Source organism: Lycium barbarum, chromosome 4 (genome assembly GCF_019175385.1).
Source record: "Lycium barbarum isolate Lr01 chromosome 4, ASM1917538v2, whole genome shotgun sequence".
Lineage (NCBI taxonomy): Eukaryota > Viridiplantae > Streptophyta > Magnoliopsida > Solanales > Solanaceae > Lycium > Lycium barbarum.
The window spans coordinates 129,892,412-129,914,573 of record NC_083340.1 but is presented as its reverse complement, the minus strand read 5'-3'; the positions used below and the strand labels follow the sequence as shown (position 1 = coordinate 129,914,573).

Genomic DNA, 22,162 nt, shown 5'->3' with positions numbered 1-22,162 from the left:
TTTGGGCCCACTCGTTATCAATGGGATCAGGGGTACTTCCAGCAAGAAATATATCGAAGAGTTAGTGCTGGGCTAGCAGAAAATCAAAGTTTCTCAGAAGCTGGCCTCATTCAAGAATTGTTTTTGATCCAATCCGCAGGAATCAATAGAAAAGGCAAATCCCTTATGATACACCAGATCCGATTTTGATTTAGTTTTCTATATTTTGTATTTCAAATCTTGTATATCTAGGTAAGTATATACTTAGTCAAAATATATGCAATAGAATCTTTGTTGTATTCGGCTCAATCCTTTTAGTAAAAGATTGGGCCGAGTTTAATTGCAATTCAATTAAGAGAACTTTTATTAATGTGTGAGGCCACATCCCCTTTTTATGAAATTTCTGAGAGGTCAACCGGGGTACGGATGCTTTATTTATCACCAGGTAAAGATGAATACTATATGGAAATTCTAATTCTCTGTAGAGAAGTCCGTATTTTCCAATCAACTTCATTAAAAATTTGAATAGATCCACATACGCCTTGGTTGACACGAGTATATAAGTCATGTTATACTGTTGAATAACAAGCCCCCATTTTTTTCTTCGGAGGTGTGTACAAGGCCCGGGAACGAATTCACCGCCGTATGACTGACCGGCGATTACTAGCGATTCCGGTCTGTTTGGCACCTCCTAAATGGGCGTCCAAATTGGACCGAACCTTTTGTCAGGCTATGGTTCCCTCGAAAAAATCAATATCGATTGGATCCATTGATATGCGTTTTTTCTTTCATCTTCTTAAACGATTGCCGTGAATAAACTTATATGAATAATTGGATTTAACTTAGTTACAAGCAATAAATAATAATGAAAAAATAAAAATTATACAATTTTTGCGCTCTACGTCTGGAAGATCTGCGAATCCCTACTGCTTATGTTAAAACTTTCCAAGGTCCGCCTCATGGGATCCAAGTTGAAAGAGATAAATTGAACAAGTATGGCTGACCCAGCTCTTTCCTTTCACCGATTGGTAAGTGCATCCTATTCCTATTAAGCGGGGCGGCACCTTTATCATTGAAGTTCTATATCAATTATTCACATATTCTTTACAACATTTTGCCTCATTTTTCTTAGAAATACATAGCAATGCACAACAACCTTCTAAACTTAATATGTGGCACTTCGTAGTAGTCTTCATAAAGGTATCATTGAAGTTCCATGCCATCTTCTCACTATGTGTGATCATAGTATACCTTGCTGATACGTTAACAAGTCAAGCACATGAGAAAACTAATTAAAGGTACCAACATATGAGAAATGTAATACATAGAGAGACTTCAAGACTGGATTTCCGCTAGTTACCTTGCAAAATAGGTATTTTGTGTTGCGGGAGACATTAGACAATACGTTTTACTCATCATCCCCAGAAAAAGGGCAAGTATAATCTTAATATTGTAAACATAGAAAAGCTCACATGATATGAAATGAAAGATATGAACTGGCACTGCTTCAACAAAAAATCCCATCTGCACCAATCCACAAGAATATATGTTATACCCCATTTTAACCGGGTCAAAGCGGAGTACAACATATTAGTGATTTCTAATTATTTAACTTAAGGAGTCGCTGCCCAATTATTTTAACGGTGAATTAGGATATCTATTTTAACTAAGTAAGTGCTAAAAGTTAACTTCGATTAATAATCTACTTGACTTAATGATTCTAGGTAAGGATTCTTAGTTATCCTAAAGGGAAGGGGTTAAGCATCCTTTAAGATTCGTTAACTACGGTTAACCGGCCAAACTTAGGTTAATGAAATTAAAGCTAAGAAAATGTAAATTTAGCCTTTTGTATATTTAAGAAAATAGTTAGCAACTATATGCCGACATTAATAAGGTTACGAAGGGAGATTTATGAGGATAGTAGTAGTTAAGTTAATTAAGGTAGTACATGTAAAAATGATTTTAGTACTAGTCAAGATCTTTAAAATTTAAAATTTCTCACTGTTAAAGTATCAATTTTTAACTACTGAAAATAATATTAAGTGACCAACTAGCTAACATTAATTCGCAAAGTAGCTTTAAAATCCCTTTTTCGTTTAAAACAATAGGTCCGGACTTAGTAAAAAAAGCTTCATGAGATAAGAAATATAGTTAAAATCCAATTTCAAAGATGCACTAAAAAAACAGTTTGCAAAAATCATTTTTTAACTCAACAAGCATCCACATAAAAAAAAAAAAAAAAAACACAAAAATGCGCATTGCTTGCAAACGGCACAAAGCTTACAACAAAGGCAGTAGGCACCAGACATAGTTTGACAGCAAACACGGATAATTGTCTCTGAAATGTTCAATAAAATCCCTACTTAAAAATAAGAGTAGCTATTTTACTGTGAAAAGAAGATGGCAAAACTGAAGTTATTATCCTTGTCAACATAACAAACTCAATAAAAGAAGCCGAGAACTTTTAATTTCAAAGATCTAATTTCAAGACACGCTAAAACCAATTTGTAAATTTTTTATTTTTATTTTTTATATACATATACACACTCTCCCGCAAATATTTGGCTAATCCTTTAAAGTCTTAAATGTATGAGGTAAATACTCCATAAGATAGAATAAATTCTCTATTAATAATAAGAGTGGAAATTCTAAAGGGGTTAGGTGAAATACTCCTAATTAATCCTATGTTAAGCACATATATCCAGCCAAAACAGCCCAAATCACACAAACAAAAATAACAAGAAGAAAAGGGAACAAAGTGAACATATAAAAAGAGAAGTCGCCACAGGCAACTCTAATGCACGGGTTTTGCTTGTCCGATGTGGTTCAAGAAAGGTAGAATGTGTTGACTCCATGCTCGGGTATAGTAATGGTGCCGAATCTCATTTTGAGATTTTTCGGTGAGTGAGTCCCGAATTAGGACTCCATTTACTCCAGTGTGTACATGTAAAAAAAAAGAGATAAAGATTAGTAGATTATCCTCATACAAAATCGTATTTTGCAAAGAATACACAATAATTGAAACCACTATATTTTCAAGGAGCTTAACCAAAATGCTAAAGATTAAGGAATAAAATAGTCACTGGATTTCATCATTCCAGATTCTTAGAATAGATGAGCACATAAAACAGCCTCATATAACACAACAAAATATTTAGAATCCACAAAGTTATAGAGGTATAGAAAAATATAAGTTTTAGCTTTTAAACTAAGAATTTGGAAAATCTGCCCGTCAAAAGACTTTGAGTAACAGCTAAACAACATAGATGAAGAGGATTCAATCAGACTCCTAAAAATGAGGTCGAAAGTTCATATATCTTCTTAGGTGCAAATTCTGAAACTGTGATTACTAAGGGGTCCTTAAGACTTAATCTTATAACACAACTAAACATTGGTAACCCCATACTGAAGCTCAAATTATAGTTCAAACCAGCATTCCTTTGTCAAAACTGCCATTTTATTTTACTTACACATGACCATTACATCTAGTTAAAATCAAAACTTGGGAAATGAAGCTAAAAATAGAAGTGTTGCAGATTTGTAAAGCTAGTTCTTCACCAAAATGTTTCATTAGATCAGCTTGCAAAAATGGAACTTCACTTGGAGAGAATAACAGATCATTTTTAAAATGGCAATGCCATCTGTAAACTAATGTAGATTTTCTGCAAGACACAAATAAGTAATGATTGAAGAAAACAGCCAGCAGAGTCATGATGCAATGGCCAAAAACACTAAACTATGTGACATGGAGAAACCAAGCATGCAAATAACAAACAGGTGGCTTATGTATACATCGTGTATATTTGAGTATACTTCGTGTATATACATTCATAAGGATGTTTAGAGGGTTAATATTGGAAAGATTTTACCCCCGTGTTCCCGATGTTGCACAAGTTCCAAGGGATTTCCATGAATCCCAGGCATGGCTAACATCGGGGAGGGTTCAAGCTTAATCCATAATGACCAACTAATCTCCCCAAAAATGTACTAACTAAAGTATACTCTAAATACACACACATATGTCTTTCTTCTTATCATTTAACCTGGTTAAACATCACAGCAAGGACTACTGACATTTACAGGGTGATTCAACTTAAAGGACTGATTATTGAGGCTAGATCAGGCTAGAACCATTCAAAGGCAAGCAATAATAGGTACGGTTAGTCTAAGCAGATTTACAACAACAAGAAATCTATATCCAACTACACATTCTGGTCTAAACAAGCCAATATTAACCCCAATTCGAACAATGGACGTATACAAGACACAAGAGTGGATTAACAGGTCTATCACATGTGTTTATATGCACAAATGTAGTCTAAACAAGTATGACTATGCCTTCAAGTCATAGCATATAGCAGTCCAAAACATGCTCAAATCAGTCAAGTACTCTTTAGACATGGATAAGACTTATATATATTTGCAATAACCAACAACATTTACATACACACAGATTAACTAGTCTAACTTATATTAAGAAACTAAGCTAAGGCTAACATAAGACTGAATTGAAGAGACATGGCTATCAACAGACATATATTAAAGACATAACTGAAATGAACATATAAGACTAACTGACACACATGCTAAACAAATAAATGCAAAAATTAACTAAAAGGAGAAACATTTACACATGCAAATAAGGAATCACAGATACCAATCAAAATCCAATCGAAACTAAAAAGAGGAGAAGAAGGGGATTGCACTGACCTTTTCCTAGTGCAGTGAACTGGGGCAGGAATCTTAGATTGCCGATCTATGTCCAACACAAACGACTTCGAACTCGAATGTCCTCAGACGTGAAATCTCGATAGTAAGGTAGAGAAACAATGGTTTTGCAGCTCAAAAAAGGTAGTCCCTAAAATGAGCATCAAAGCCCCTATGTATAGTGATGAGCTAGGGTTTTTAGGCTAATATTTTGGGCAGGAATTGAGATGAGCTAGCCGTTTTAAAATCGAATCACCCTTGGTGATTCTTTTCAGAGATCATTAAATTTTTTTGGACTTTTGTATTGATCGAATCAGATTAAAAAGAAAAAAAAAAGATGTCAATGAGAGCGCCTAATGTTGCAGAAGAAAGAGATGAAGATTGCACCAAAATAGAACGACAGCTCTGTCCATGGCTAAAGAAGGGGGAGGGGTTAACTGAAAATGGAGAAAGGAGAGAAAGGAGGGAGGCGGTTGAATCGTTTTCTTTTTTGGGTATCAAGAATAGGTTTGGGAAGATGAATAATAAGAATGTGGGTCGGGTCATTGAAACGGGTAGTGGGCTGGTTTCACACGAATTAGGCCTTAGCCCAAGTAGTTTTAGGACTAATTAAGGACTGAATTAACATAATCATGTGGGGAATGTGATATAATAATTTAGCCATTAGCATTAATAAGGTGTAATTTAATGAAATATAAGTAACATGATAATGAAGTAAGGATATTATTTAGATTATAGCTTATTATGTAAATGAGTAAGTAGTAATATACGATGTATTAATAAAGCGACAATTCCTAATAATAAAGTAAGGACGAAAATAATATATTTAGTTTATTAATAATTATTAGAAGCTCAAAAGAATGAATTGGAATAAAGGAGGGACAAAATCGGGTGTCAACAATATAATATTTTCAGGTACTGAAAAATAATATTATAACAATCTTAAATGCAATAAAATTTTCTTCCATGCAGACTATGGTAACTGCTTCTTCCAAAATCTTACCCATGAAAGATTGAAGTACAACACACTGCTACTTCACTGGCTTTTCTAATCCATTTATCGCCAGCATCAACATCATTGCTAGAATTTCAAAGAAGTCTTTACCACTTAAATCCAGAAGTCCATCAGACCTTTGATCCCTATCTCAATTAGGAGGAGGAGCCTACGCTAAAGAGTCAATTGTAATTGGTAGTTGGTCTCTATAGCTTGCCAAAATCAAGGTAAAACAAAGTACATAGGAGTAAATGTAACAAAACTTGAACCAGAGAAAATATTCTACCAAAAAAAAAAGTCAGCATTATGAGACTCCAGCTATAGTCTGGCGTTCACATAACCATTAAATTGTTTATTTATTTAAAATTGATGAATATAATGAGGAGGATTACCAGTATCTCTTACGATCAGCTTGACATAATATTAAGAAACTGGAAACTCTTAGCTCTCTGTAACTTTGAGTATTTCTAAGAGAAAACCATTCCAAACTCTTCCCATCATAAAGTAAATTGTTGTTTGGCAATGACACATAAGCACTGAAGCCAACTCTCGATATATTGCACAACAAAGTAGTAATAGATTTGTTCCGGACCCCAAAATCAATCAAGGAAACAAAATATAGGCAAAATAATTGACAGGCCACCTCTAACCTAGAAATTAGTATTTATGTTCTTTTGAAATACCTGAAAGATAATTTGACAAACATGTTTCCTCAAATGCTTACTAAGTACATAAATCATACAAAGTTCTGATGCAAGAGAACAACTTATATAGGCAAAGGTCAATCTACTGTTTGATAATAAACGATTAAGGTGCTAAAATAATTACACAATTTTACATGCACAAGATCCAACTTCTATAACTATACTTGGTTTTAGTCTATCGTGTTATCCAATATATTATGGTTGGTCATCTGCTTTTTGAGGTTCATATCTCCTTATAGTTCCTAAAGTATAAACAAGATTTATATAGACAGTAACTGAGCTTACCAATACTATCAAGTGCTCGAAGGACTCAACAGAAAATGCATACCTGCAAAGTCCAATGAAAAAGAAAAATCAACCTTTAAGAAATGAGTTCTACAAACACGCAATCCAGAAATATTAAAAAATCAACAAAATAACTGTAGTTCAGAGCAATTCCGATCAATTCATAAAAACATGAAAGAAATTGTCTCCTCGACTTTATTCCAAATTAAGCATAAAATTCAAACTTCTCACATGCCGTTAAATTATACAACTATTGTAGAGTTTAGTTAGAAAAAGGTCTATGATGAACTGATAATGGAAAAAGAAATACTACAACCTTAACCTCAAGTCACATGAAATACACAAAACATCTACAAAATGAGTTCAAAACAAATACCTGAACAAATTGAAGCACACATGTTAGGTTTCAGCCAACAGTAAAAGTTATACTATTCATTACATATCCCTAACGTTAATCGAAAGTACCATAATGTATGTAGCTCTTTAAATGTATCCTGAAATAGTAAGTTGGTTGTTCATTGTTAGGAGTGACACATGGGTTGTAAACTTCAACCACATTAGCTAATAAGAAAATATAAACTACTACTAAACACAACTCTTTGCACATAAAAAAAAGTATGTGGGAATGAAAATAGCAGCTTGCCCTGGAATTATGCTTTTGGGTTTAGAGGAAGAACACGGCTGGCAGTAGAATTTTCAGAGTGAAGACATATTCTCACAGTATATTCCTCTCGACCTCGTTCTAGAGGTGCTGCCTTTTTTCTAGGAGTCAATTCTCTGTATGTGATACGTTAGGCTAAGGTTTTTCACATTATTTTGGTACCAGGATATGTATGTTTCCCTGCCTTCTCAATTTGGGTTGTGTCTGTCTTTCTTTTATTGTTAGACCTCTATTTTTCATTAAGTTTCTTTATTGAAGTCTAAATTTGAGTAATCTTAACGTTTAATTTGTTCATAAAATACACACATCTATCAATATAACATGAAATATAAAGCATACCCATTCAGCATTAAAACTAAGCATATACCATTAGAAGAAAAGGTGCATAAATTACCTCTTAGAGTCGAAGTAGTGTCCCTTTTTTCCCATCTCGAGCAGCTTTCACTTTCAGGAACCTGTGAAATCAAAATTTTGCGATCATTACGTTCTACCTAAATGAATCACAAATATTCGATAATGTCATGTATTGAGAAATTAAAATCCACTAAATAAGTAACAGTGAAAAGGATATAAACAGGAAGACCCTCAATTTAAAGGGCAATCTAATTGCCAAACCACCATGTACGGAGGAAGACTAAATAATTAGAGAAGGATTATAATCATAATGGAAACTCATTTTGTCCACTCCCCTACATCGAAGTGAATAAATTGGAAAATCACAAGGGACAGAAACTGAAAAAAAAGGGGCTAAGCAGAGAAAATAGAAAAACAATGGGAACAAAAACTGAGCAGAAATGGTTCTCACCAGATTACAGAGAGAAAAAAGGAAGAACAGGAGAGATAAATGAAAACAAGTAGTAGAATGGAAAGTGCTTGCCAAAGCCATAAAGGAAAGCCCATAGTATATGCTGAAAGATCACTCGTTACAACAATACATCAAAAAATAAACTTGAAGAATGTCGAGTGTTGACTTTCTTGATTGATATTAACGGAGAATCAGGAAGCACATATATTATATTGATATTAACAATTGAAAAGCAAAAAAATTATACACCTTCCTGCTCATAAACCTTGGAAGCCAAGTGCAAAATTGCTCGATTGCTTCTTCTATTTTACTTGAGTTAGTAGCAGAAAAACATACCTAAAATCGTAATAGACAGAGAACTCAAGAGCAGATGTTTCCGGCGTCTGTTTTTACTTTGAATTTTGGAATGCCAAAGAGGGAAGATGGATGCTTCGAGAGTTTTTTTTTTTTTTGGCCATTCCAGAATGTTGTAGTGTCCTATAGCATACCGAAAGTACCCCTGGAGGACCAAAGGCACATTACTGAATTATCCTTGGTCGTCCAGGGACTCATGCTTATTAGATAGTTAAGTTAAACTAGATACCAGAGCCTGTGCCTGTGCCAGCACGAGCCCAACATAGATTTATAATTTTATTTAATATATATTTATAATTTTATTTTTATGCAATTATAAAAAGAATTAATATATTCTACAACATTTCTTGAAAGTCACGTATGTAAAGATAGAAATTTTGGAAGCACGGGTTCAATAATTTGTACCATGATGTTATTTCTTTGTTTCAGTTTATATGACTTTATTTAAGAGGCTAATAGACACTTTTTAAATTACGCGTTAATCAAATTTTAACCAAAATTTCAAAATTTATTAAATTTTTAACTACTTCTAAATACGGAAACGTCATTTGAACTACTATTCCCCTAGGCTAAAACGTGAAACTTTTTATACATATGGGGATTATGTATATTGTGTCATATAACATGGGCATAGATGCGGTATAAGATTTCTATCCTTTTGTTTTACTTAACTTATCATAAGTATGTACTAATAAATTATTTTGGCTATTACAGTGCTCCATATATATTTAGAAACTTAAGACATTGGAAAATGCCTTTTGAGAATGTAGTACCCATCTTAGTTTCATTTTAGGATATTAAACAGTACCACAATAAACATCGGAGTAATTTATTTTATCAATTGTAACAATATTCAATTAATTTGATTATAGAATTATAGTTGGTGAGGTAAGATATCACCCATGGAACTACAAAATGTAATCAGTTGTAATGGTAACTTTTAAAAAATAAAGCTTGATAATAATATATTCGGAACTATTTTTGAAAAATTAATCACCATTATTGACTTAATGGGGGATACTGAGAATTACATAGATATTGCTTGATTTTTTAATATGGGGTTCACGTTTTTTTTTTTTTTTTTTTGATATTGCTTATTTTTTTAATATGGGGTCCACCTTTTTTTTATATTGCTTGGGGTCCACCTTTTTTGTTTTTTGTTTTTTGATATTGCTTGATTTTTTAAAATATGGGGTTCACTTTTTTTTTTTACATAAGTTGGAGGTGGACGACGAAACCACCTCAAACCCATGCTTATATATAGTATAAAAAAATAATTAATAATTGGCTTAACGCATCGACAGACCCTCGAACTTGTCTGTAAAATTCATTTAGACCTCCCAACTGAGACTCCTAACATCTGAACCCTCCAAAATCACTTTAATTGTGTCACTTGGACACAAAATGTTGAGGTGGCACAATGCGTGCATTACACTGCTCCAAAGGGCGTGAGATGCCAATTTTTTTTAAATTTTTTAAAAGTTAAAATATTAATTATAAGAAAAAAAAATTAAATATATTTAATTAATTAAAAAACACATTTCAATAAAAAATAAAAGAATTTGAATGTTAATTGATTCTTAGGAAAACGCCCAAAAATATCCCTATGCTATTCGAAATAGGTCAGATTTACCCTTCGTTATAAAAAAATGCTCTTCTTGTTACATTTTTAGCTCAAAATGCATGTCAATTATCGAAATAGCTCAAAAATACCCTTCCTACTAATGGTTGCTCCAAAACAAGAGAAAGAGAACCAATTCTGCCCTTCTTTTTTTCTGGAGAGGAGGAGAGTGGGTTGAATTTGTGAGAAATATAATAATAACATATGAAATAAGTAGTATAAACACTTCTAGGTCTAACAAATATGTAGTATAAACAATACTCCTCCGGTCAAAATAGAGTGTCCACTTAACCTTTATTTTTTTTATTCAAAAAGAGTATGCACTTATCAAATCAAGAAAGAATTAATCTTATTTTTTCAGATTTTTTCTTATTAAGTGTTAAGTGACAAAATTCCAATACCTATTTAATTAGAGGTACTTTAGTCAAATTACCTATTTTTACCTAGAAATTAGTATTTTCTTAAGGGGTGTGTAAATGATTAAATAGACACTTTTTGAATCTGAGGGAGTATTATTCACAATTCACCCATGTGCACCCGTTGTGAGGCAAAAATTGCCACCATTCCTCTTCAACTAAAATTACACCTTAGAACTGATAACTGTCTCAAAAGACTATTGTGGTCATAAAATATCCAATAATATTATAAGAATTAATAAATATCGACGTACTAATGTCTGTTTCATTAGCAAGCAAGGGTTGCATCCTATTCACATTTTATTGTCCATATTTCCTCCTAAAAATATATTATTATTTCTTTAAAAAATGCAAGGACATTTAAAAATAAAGAACCACAAATGTTAAGACAAGAAGCTAAGGGTGCACATACTCTCATAAATATCGAAATCGAAATTTTTGACACTTCCATTTCGATATTACAGTATTTGATATGCATTTTTTTTAAATGGTATTCGGTTCTTATAGAAAAATACCAAAGTATCAAATATCGTATAGAAATGCTCAATTACATATACGATTTATATATTATATTATTATATAGACAAAAGTTTAAATAATCTAAATATAGCAAATAAAAAAGCCGCATTATTATATTTCTCACATATTCACCTCCCCCTACCTTCCCCCCCCCCCCCCCCCCCCAAACAAAAAATGAAAATAAAAAATATATGAATAAAGGCAAAATTATCCATTCGAATAGTTCAAGAGCAAAATTGATTCATTTTCTCTTATTTTGGAACAACCGTTAGTAAGAAGACATTTTTAAGATATTAGATTAATTTAATTATTTTCTACTAATCATTCTTCACAATTTTTTTTTTTTTAAAAAGTGAAAAGAATCACTACATATCTCTAGAATAAGTTCTTCTCTTGAAGAAAGTGCTCAACTAATTTCACGTAATTCTGTATACAAATATTAATAGGTAATCTTAAAAAAGAAAAAGTAATTAATAGGTCAAAATGCATTAATGGTGTAAGATGAACATTGAGAAAAAAGGATAGAAATGTCATTGACTTCGCATAGATGATCTAGGTACCCATGTGAATTTACTATCCTAGCCCCATTTGGGCCATTATGGCCAAAATCAATGTGGTAGATTTGTTTTTTCCATAAGGTTTAATGTGTGACAGACATATTATAACTACCAAATACACTAATTTGTTGTGAGGTATTTAAAATAAATATTTTTAATTGGGGTTGAACTGAAACTTCATTTTTTGGGGGGCGTTTTCGGTTGACCCGCCATCTTTTTGCCTCTTGGTTGCTCGCACTGTGAAGCCACGGGTTTTAGTTAAGCTTGTTGTAATCAGTTTAACGATTCTTAGTTTTTGAAGCTCTTTTTGTTGGGACAGTGGGGACGAGGGAGCAGAATTTAGCTCAATGAATGTAATACACGCAGCAGCAGTAGCCTGTTCAAATTTGGGCTTATTTTTAGTTGGAAAATAAAGTTCTTTTTTCAATTTTTTGCCCCATCTATTAAATTTGTTTATGTATATAAACTACATACTTCTTCTTTTTCTATTATTTCTTTCTCTTAATAATCGTGATTACAACTCAAAATTTTTCTTAATCAAGAACTAATTATTTTTAATGGTTGATCAAGATTATCCAATTCCTGCTGGAAATCGCGATGAGTTGTTTCCTTGTTACGTCCACGTTCAATTTCTGTCACCATCACCGTCACCCTCACTTGTGCCAACTATAAGGCTTTGATAAACTTTTACATCTACATTTTCATCCACCAGCTCCAGCGGCGGTCTAGCCATAATCCAAGAGACTTGAAGCTTTCTCTCTTAGGAATGACTGGTGCCTCAATCTTCGCTTCCACTCCGACACATCGCTGAACTTGCATTCCAGATACTTTGTCTTCGTCCTGCTTAACTTGAAATTCCAGTTAATAACATACACATCAGTGAATAACATACACGATTCTTACAATTCCAGTTGAACCCGCAACAAAGCCAGCGTTGCTTTTGTGGGATCAACTGCTCGTTTTCGATATAGAACTGGATAATAAAAAATTGCGTTTTTTTTTTTTTGAATCGAGCGAGATGATATGCTGAAACGGGTGCTAACTTGAAAACCACCGCAGAACGAAGCAAGATGACATCTCCCCTTGAATATGTCGTATCAATTTGTCCATCACTGAGGTAAATAGAAACAGAAAAAAGGACTTCTTGAAGTAAGGAAGTGGTAAAAACAATATTCAACTTGTTTGGTGTTCAATTGTATACTCCCTCTATTCCAATTTGTTTGACATTTTTCTCTTTTCGAGAGTCAAACGACATGGCAAAATGGTAATGGTGAAGTGAGAACTAGTGGTTTGTGGGTTCTTCCAGAAAAGTGGTTATTGGTTCTAGATCAAAAAGCAATGTTACTTATGACGAGTGGAGACCTTGTCTAGTGATGTTGTGAGTTTAGATGCAAAACAAAAGGCGTCCGAAATGGTGAAAGTTCATGCCAACGTGAAGGAAAGCACAGAAAAGATCAATATGATTGCCCTTCATATGGACTGGTCTTTAATTTTTGACTCTACTTTTCATTTAACGAAAATTTATTGGCCAAAGTATCCTTATTCACTGGTCTACGAAACCAAAGATTCTGAATTCAAACCCAATAAAGTTAAAAAAAAAAAATCACAAGGCAAGATTTCATAGAAACTATGCCTTGTCCGACATAATTCTATAAAAATTAAGTTATCTCGAATAATTTAATATCTATAAAACTATGCCGGATAAGGGATAATTTTATGTAACTTTGCCCAAATAGCCATAATTTCTATGAAATATTACCTTGCGAAATTAGGTCATATATCCAAATTTCTTTTTTTTTTTTGTTTTTCGTTGTCAGGAGTTTTTTTGGCCACTTTTTTATTACTTAAAAGTGTCGAAGGACAAATTATAGACCACCCCAAGATGGGGACACTTCACATGAATTGCCCCCCCTTTTTTTTCCCTCAGTGTCTGATATCTATTATGGACTATGATTATATCTGGATTCACACTGCGGAGGACCCCATTCACGATGAAGTGCTCTCTATATTATATCTGGATTCACACTGCGGAGGGCCCCATTCACGATGAAGTGCTCTCTATCAAGAATTTGGAAATAAAGTTAATGATGAATTAGGGTAGAATGGAAAGGTATGAGTTAATTAGCCTATAATTGACTCAGCCTAAATGCATTTAACCCTTAACTAATTTTTGTGTGCACGTGTAGTCTAGCAACCTCCACCTCAAATTATCTGTTGTATTTACTAAAAATAGTTATCTCAAATTATTTATTATTTTAGGAGATCAAAGCACAATTAATTTTTATTTTTTTTCATTTTACCCTTAGTAGAATTTTGTTATTAATGGAGATGACACAAATAAAATAATTTAATGGAGCGAAATGATAATTTAGACATAAATAAGATAAAGATAGACAAATACCCCACTTGATTAATATTTTTAAAAGAGCATGTAAATAAAAAAGCGACAGATAATTGAGACGGAGGGAGTAATAAATAATAAATAAAAAGAAATAAGCACAACATTACGACGGCCCTGTATCTTAAGTTGTTACCGGGATTAGCAAAATTTACTACATAAACTGAAACGTACTTTTCATCTGTTAGCCCGCATTACAGGGGGAAAATTGCACTTTTTCCCTTCAAACGGGCTGGTCTTTAATTTTATTTTTCCCTTCGCCCCGCCAACATACCTATCTGGTACTCTCAATGCCCAATTACTAGCTCAAGAGGATAGCTTGAATGATCATCACTGCCTCGATAAAAGACCATTTTGGACATTTTCTCATGATATATGTTTGTGTACATACAGAGGATTTTTCATCATTTAGGTTCCGGACTCGAAACCAGGACGTCCAGTCCGACTAGTTGGAAATTGAGGCTCAGATCCGCGAAAAATGGGGCAAAGAGAAGGCGACAACGCCATGGCTGCAAAAGAACCAGTTACATGTGAAAGAGAAGACTCAATCACAAGCCATCCAGGTTTGTCATGCCAAGTTACGGGCCGGATTGTCTCCATGCCCCAAACATCAGCCCAGATTAGCAAACATCATCACTGCCTCTTTCAAAAAAATGGAAACTTTTCCATAAGAGCCCGTTTGGACAACTTTAGCAAGAAAAATTAGTAAAACAAATGATACCTTCATATCTGTCAATGTTTTGGACCAAAAACATTTGGTCTATGTTAGCTCGTATTGATCAGAAAAATTGAATAGTACTACTTCCATCAGCATCACATTGCTACCATTGAAGGTGATGGAAACAAAGTTAGGGTTGAGGATTCGGGATTTTCAAGACAAGTTGAGGGGACAAAATATGTATTTTCCCTTATTATTACCATAACCATGGCAATCATCATCAAGAGCATATTGTTGATGAAAAGGGCTGTTAAACTTTCTTTTTATAACAAAAGAAATGGAAAATTCACGGCTAAATTGAACTTACGAGAAAGAGAGTAACAACCCTCAGAAAATCTCTACCTTTCTCGAGTTCAATAAAAAGCCTCATTCACTGAACAAAACAGATACTTGGGAGGCTCAGCTTCGCCTTCTCTCAGACAAAAAGCTAAACTATGCTTGGCTGCAACAATTAGTAGCCTAGTGAGATGAGAACCAATATAGTTCCCTTCTCTCAACAACCTTAAATCTGCCATGCCGATTTCTGATTATTAAAGAATGAACATACCCTATTGGGTATTCAGGTCCTGAGAACTCCCATCAGTTGAGTGACCATTTGAGAAATTTACCAGACTTTAGGGATCACATTTTGTTGTATATGAACATGCAAAGAGAAAGGGACAAGCCATGGCTGCAAACACCAGTTTGCAGATGATGCCATACCGGGTCACCCTGCCAAGATACGGGTCAGATTTTCTCAATGCAGTAAATTAGGGGTGATTTACAAGAATGGCCTGTAGAGGTGAGTGGTCTTGAATTTTTTACCACACTCCATGGGCAGAACTTTTGACTTCTGACTTCGAAAGTCTGCCATTGGGCAAGTGGGGTCAAGATCACCCATTATCAAGGTCATTGGGTGTAATTTACTGCGTAACAAATGTATATATATAGGGAAATACATTGGCTAAATTGAATTTCAAAGGAAGGGAGTATGCACCCTTAGAAAATCTCAATCTTCCTCGAGTTCCCTAAAAAACCTCATTTTGAACATAAATATTCAGGAGGCTCAGATTCGCCTTTTCTCAGTCATAAGCTAAACCCCGCCATGGCTGCAAGCTTAAGGAGCCTTTGTGAGAGGCGGAAACCAAAATAGCTCCAATATCTCACAAGACCCCCCAAAAGCTGCCACGCCAAGATATAGCAAGGGTCAACCATCTGATGAGTAAAGAATGAAAATCATCACTGCCTCATTATGGGCCTCATGTCGAATGTCTTATTTCTTGAGCTGAGGGTCTATCAGAAACAACCTCTCTACCCCAAAGGGGTAAGGTCTGCGTACACCCCACTTGTGGGACTGTACTGGGTATGATGATGTTTTCCCCCTCTATACCAAATACACCCAGTGTAAGAGATAAGTGACCATTGAGGCTCAGATATGTATTTATGCTCAGGCAAAGAAAGTCCTGCCACACCATGGCTGCAAATATTCCCAAGTTGCAAGCAACAAAATCACAGGCATCCGGGTCATTGCCCCACCAAGATACCGGTCAGGACTCTCAATGGTCAATTACTAGCTCAAGAGGATAGGTTGAAAGATCATCACTGCCTCGATAAGGGACCATTTTGGAAAATTTTCTCATAATATGTGTGTCTGTATGTGTGCGTAGCGAGGGTTTTTCGCCATTTAGGTTCAGAACTCTTCGAATCCTGGGGTTGAGGCTCAGATCTACAAAAAATGGAGCAAAGAGAAGGCGCCAACGCCATGGCTGCAAAAGAACCAGTTGCATGTGAAAGAGAAGACTCAATCAAAAGCCATCCGGGTTTGCCATGCCAAGATACGGGTCGAATAGTCTCCTTAACCCAAACATCAGCCCAGATGAGCAACATCATCACTGCCTCTTTCAAAACAATGGAAATTTTAGGGGTCATTTGCACTTATGCCCCTATTAAATTAAAGACCAGCCCATTTGAAGGGAAAACAGGTACAATTTCTTCAAACTTTTTCATAAGAGCTCGTTTGGACAACTTTAACAAGAAAAATTAATAAAACAAATGAGATCTTACAGATCTGTGAGTGTAACAAATATTGTTTCTTGTTTCCACTTTTGAAGAGGGTTGTTGGTTTGGTTAAAGTTAGAAATCATAGGCCAATCAGAGGGCAACCACCCTCCAATGAAATTACTTTTTTCTCCCTGTTGACCTCATTCTTCATACTGGGCTAAGCTTCCATTACTCTATAAACTGTAAGCAGGCTTTTGACCATAGATTCCAAATATTTTTCACTTTATTTGGAATTTATGATGTTGGAGTTGAGGATAAAGTTGTGTTTGGTTGTACTTTTTGCAAAGGAGAGAAAAACACTATGTTTGGAATTTACGAAGATGAAGTTGGAAAACAAGGTTAGATCATGAAATAAAGTGAAAAATGATTCGTGAAAAAAGTGATTTTCTTCTTCTTTTGAACTGGTAAAAAAAGGGTGAATAATTCTCATGGCCAAACGGCAACTTTGTAAACTCCGGCTATTCTTTAAAAAGGGGACCTAAAATCTACGAAATTACACCCAATAACCTTGGAAAAGGACTAAAATCGGCTATTTGTGCATTTCATTCACATACAAACTATAAAAGGGTTGTTGATTAGAGCAAAGAAGAAATCATTGACATACCGGAGATGGTCAACCACCCTGAAAAAATCCCAAATTTTCTCCGATTGCCTCATCCTTTTCAGCTAAAATGAACTGGGTCTCCATTCCGGGTTCGGATCCCGGAGAATCCACAATGCAAGATGAGACTCAGATCAGTGTAAAACGGGGCAAAAGAGAAGACGACAACGCCATAGCTGCAACATGAACTGGTTGCATGATCCGGGTTTGCCCAGCCAAGATACGAGTCGGTTTTTCTCCGTGCGCCGAATTTCAGCCCAGAATTAGCAATATCATCACTGCCTTTTTAGAAAGATGGAATCTTTTTGAATAGCAATTTGTGAACAGTTTCAACACAAGTAAATTGAGAAGGAGGGCGTATTACTAACTACTACTGCTGCTATCAACATTACATCAATGCCAACCGTTTTTTTTTGTTGGCAAATTTACACAAATATGCCATCGGAGGGTTGTTGGTTTGGTTGATGGCAGAAATCATTAGCCAATCAGAGCGGGCAACCACCCATCAAAAGAAATTCCCTTTTTCTCCCTGTTGGCCTCATTCTTCATACAACAGCTAAAAGAAGAAATTGCAGGATTTGCCCTTCAAATGCCCCCGCAAAAAAGTTGTTTGATTATGAGGGGCAAAAATTAGAGATCAGCACAAAAATAGTGGCATAAGTGCCAATGATCCAAGCTAAAAGGGCTGTTGATTAGAGCAAAGAAGAAATTATTGGCATACCGGAGATGGTTAATGGGCAACCACCCTGGAAAAATCCCCAATTTTCTCCGATTGCCTCATCCTTTCGTGCTAAAATGAAAAACTGGGTTTCCATCAGATTTGGATCCTAGAATTCATCGAAAGCTGAGGCTCAGATCTGCGTAAAAATGGGCAAAGAGGAGAAGACGACAACGCCATGGATGCGAATGAACCGGTGCATGATCTGGGTATGCCCTGCCAAGATACGAGTCGGGTATCCTCCATGCCCTGAATTTCAGCCCAGAATTAGCAATATCATCACTGCCTCTTTAGAAAGATGGAATCCTTTTGTATAGCAATTTGTGGATAGTTTTCAAGACATGTAAATTGAGACGGAGGGAATATTACTGCCATCAACATTACATCAATGGCAACAGATTGTTTTTGGTTGCTGGGCAATTTCACAAATATACAATTGGAGGGTTGTTGGTTTGGTCAGATGGAAAAATCATAGGCCAATCAGAGAGGGCAACCACCCTCCAGCAGAAATTACCTTTTCTCCCAGTTGGCCTCATTCTTCATACAGGGCTGAGCTTCCATTTACTCTGTACACTCTTAAGTCCCTAAAATCCAGGAGATTACACACATTGACCTTGGAAATGGTCTAAAATCCGCTACAAAAGCTAAAAGAAGAAATTGCACGATTTGCCCTTCAAATGCCCCACGTAAAAGTTGTTTGTTACGACTTACGAGGGGAAAAAATTAAAGACCAGCACAAAATAGGAGCATGCTGCATAAGTGCCAATGATCCAAGCTAAAAGGGCTGTTGACTAGAGCAAAGAAGAAATTGTTGACATATCGGAGATGGTCACCCACCCTGAAAAATCCCATTTTTTCTCCAATTGCCTGAGTCTTTTGAGCTAAAATGAAAAACTGGGTTTCCATCAAATTCGGATCCGGCTTCGGATCCTGGAAGTCATTGGAAGTTGAGGCTCAGATCTGTGTATAAATGGCGCAAAGACTACAAGACAACAACGCCATGGCTGAAAATTAATCGGGTTTGCCCCACCAAGATACGAGTCGGGTTTTCTCTATGCCCAGAATTAGCAATATCATCATTGCCTCTTTTTGAAAGATGGAATCTTTTCTATAGCGGACAGTCTCGAGACAAGTAAAATGGAATAGAGGGAATATTACTACTTCTGGTATCAATAATACATCAATGGTAGCAAAACTTTTTCTGTGGGGAAATTTCACAAATATACTAACAGAGGGTTGTTGGTTTGGTCGGACGTTGAAATCATAGGCCAATCAGAGAGGGCAACCACCCTCAAAGAAATCCATTTTTCCTCTCTGTTGGCCTCATTCTTCCTTCTGGGCTGATCCTCACTGTTCTGTGAAAGACTAAGTAGGCATTTGGCCATAGATTACAAATATTTTTCACAGTGACTCTTTGGAAGCAGAGGTTCAGATCTGTGTAAAATGGGGCACAGAGAAGACGACGATGCTATGGCTGCAAAACGAACCGGTTGCATGATCCAGGTTTGCCCCGCCAAGATACGAGTCGGGATTTCTCCATGCCCCGAATTTCAGCCCAGAATAAGCAATATCATCCCTGCCTCTTTAGAAAGATGGAATCTCTTCTACAGCAATTTGTGGACAGTTTTCAAGACAAGTAAATTGGAACGGAGGGAGTATTATATTAATACTGCTGCTATCAACATTATATCAATGGCACCAGATTTTTTTTTGTGGGACATTTCACAAATATACCATCAGAGGGTTGTTGGTTTGGCCGAACGTAGAAATCATAGGCCAATCAGAGAGGGCAACCACCTTCCAAGAAATCCATTTTTTTCCTCTCTGTTGGCCTCATTCTTCCTTTTGGGCTGATCCTCACCTCAACATTGTGAAAGACTAATTTATCATTTAATTGCATGGTTTGCCTTTCAAATGGGCTTCAAATGGCTGGTCTTTAATTTTACCCTTCAAAAATTGGGACAAAGACAAGGCGACAACGCCATGGCTCCAGAAGACAAGCCGTCCAGGTTTTCCATGCCAAGATACAGGTCGATTAGTCTCCATGCACCAAAAAGCCATATTAGCAATATCATCACTGCCTCTTTCGAGAAAATTGAATTTTTTTTCCATAAGAGCCTGTTTGGACAACTTTAACAAGAAAAATTAATAAAACAAATGATACCTTCAGATCTGTGAGTGTAACAAATATTGTTTCTTGTTTCCACTTTTGCAAAGGGTTGTTGGTTTGGTTGGTCTGAGAAATCATAGGCCAATCAAAGGGGGCAACCACCCTCCAAAAAATTCCCTTTTTCTCCCTGTTGGCCTCATTCTTCTACAACAAATGTAAATAAACATTCCCTCCTCACTCTGACTTTGATCGACTTGCCCGCACGTCTTTTTTGAGGGAAGAGGTCAAGGGGCTAAGTGACTCTTGAAAGTAGTCTTTTTTAACGCGTCAAAAGAGATGACATAGATAATAATGGGTTGAGCTCCCATTACTCTGTGGAGTGTAAGTCCCTAAATTCCAGTAAATTACACACAATGACCTTGGAAATGGTCCAAAATCGGCTCTTTGTGCACTTGTCCACATACAAAAAGCTAATAGAAAAATTGCACAATTTGCCCTTCAAATTCGGGACAAAAATTAGTAATTCTATACTGTGTAATTACTAGGCTTTGTAATTGCTACCCTACTAATTACATCAATTCCAATTACCAGGTGGCTTTCCAAACAGAATCTAAAGACCAGCACAAAATAGGGGCATAAGTGCCAATAACCCTCATCCTTTTGAGCTAAAATGGAAAACTGGGTTTCCATCAAATTCGGATCCGGGTTCCGATCCTGGAACTCATCGGAAGTTGAGACTCAGATCTGTGTAAAAATGGGGCAAAAGAGAAGACAACAACGCCATGGCTGCAAAACAAACCGGTTGCGTGATCCGGGTACAGGTCGGGTTTTCTCCATGCCCCGATTTTCAGTCCAGAATCTGCAATATCAAAACTGTTAAGTGCATACTTGAGGGGACTATTTTGAACCAGCACCCAGTCATAAAGGACTATTTTTGTCATTTTCTCGTTAAAGCAAAGAAGAAATCATTGACATGCCGGAGGTGGTCCACCACCCTGAAAAATATCCCATGTTTTCTCCAACTGCCTCATCCTTTCCAGCTAAAATTGAACTAGGTTTCCACCAAATAAGGTTCTGGGTCTGAAAGTTGAAGCTCAGATCTGTGTAAAATGGGGCAAAGAGGAGAAGACAACAATGCCACGGCTGCAAAATGAACCGGTTGTATGATCCGGGTTTGCCCCGCCAAGATACGGGTCGGGTTTTCTCCATGCCCCGAATTTCAGCCCAGAATTAGCAAAATATCATCACTGCTTCTTTAGAAAGATGGAATCTTTTTAGATAGCAATTAGTGTACACTTAATTGAAACGGAGGGAGTATTAGTATTACCACTACGACTGCTATCAACATTACATCAATGGCAACGTTTTTCTTTAATTCTTTGTTGTTTGGGAAATTTCACAAATATAACATCAGAGGGTTGTTATTAGAGCAAAGAAGAAATCATTGACGTGCGGGAGATGGTCATGGTCAACCACTCTGAAAAAAATCCCCAATGTTTCTCAGATTGCCTCATCCTTTTTTTGCTAAAATGAAAAACTGGGTTTCCAATTTTCCATCAAATTCGGATCCGGGAGAATGCATAGTTACCCATTTGAAGTTGAGGCTCAGATTTGTGTAAAGTGGGGCAAAAGAGAAGACCACAACGTCATGGCTGCAAAACGAATCGGGTTTGCCCCGCCAAGATGCGAGTCGGGTTTTCTCTATGCCCCGATTTAATAAGCCCAGATTCCGCAATATCATCACTGCCTCTTTAGAAAGATGGTATTTTTTTGCATAACAATTTGTGGACAGGAGTACTACTACTGCTATCAACATTACATCAATGGCAACAACAAACAAGAACAACCCAGTGTAGTCCCACCTCAACGGCAACATATATGTATTTTAACGGAAAAGGGCCAAATATACCATGTACTACCAGGTAGCCACGGTCTATCAGAAACAATATCACTACCCAACAAAGGTAGGGGTAAG

At 35.9% G+C, this 22,162-nt stretch overlaps 1 long non-coding RNA gene across 2 annotated transcripts; it reads right to left on the bottom strand.

Moving 5' to 3' along the window:
- Window positions 1-1,812: 1,812 nt before the first annotated feature.
- On the bottom strand, window positions 1,813-8,623 carry LOC132636454 (uncharacterized). 2 transcript variants are annotated; one of them, XR_009581277.1, is made up of 3 exons: window positions 8,472-8,623; window positions 7,725-7,785; window positions 1,813-6,712 (listed from the first exon to the last, which is right to left on the bottom strand). It is a non-coding gene; the product is annotated as an uncharacterized LOC132636454 (long non-coding RNA). The 2 variants fall into 2 exon arrangements; XR_009581278.1 differs by having other exon boundaries at window positions 8,385-8,610.
- Window positions 8,624-22,162: the final 13,539 nt, after the last annotated feature.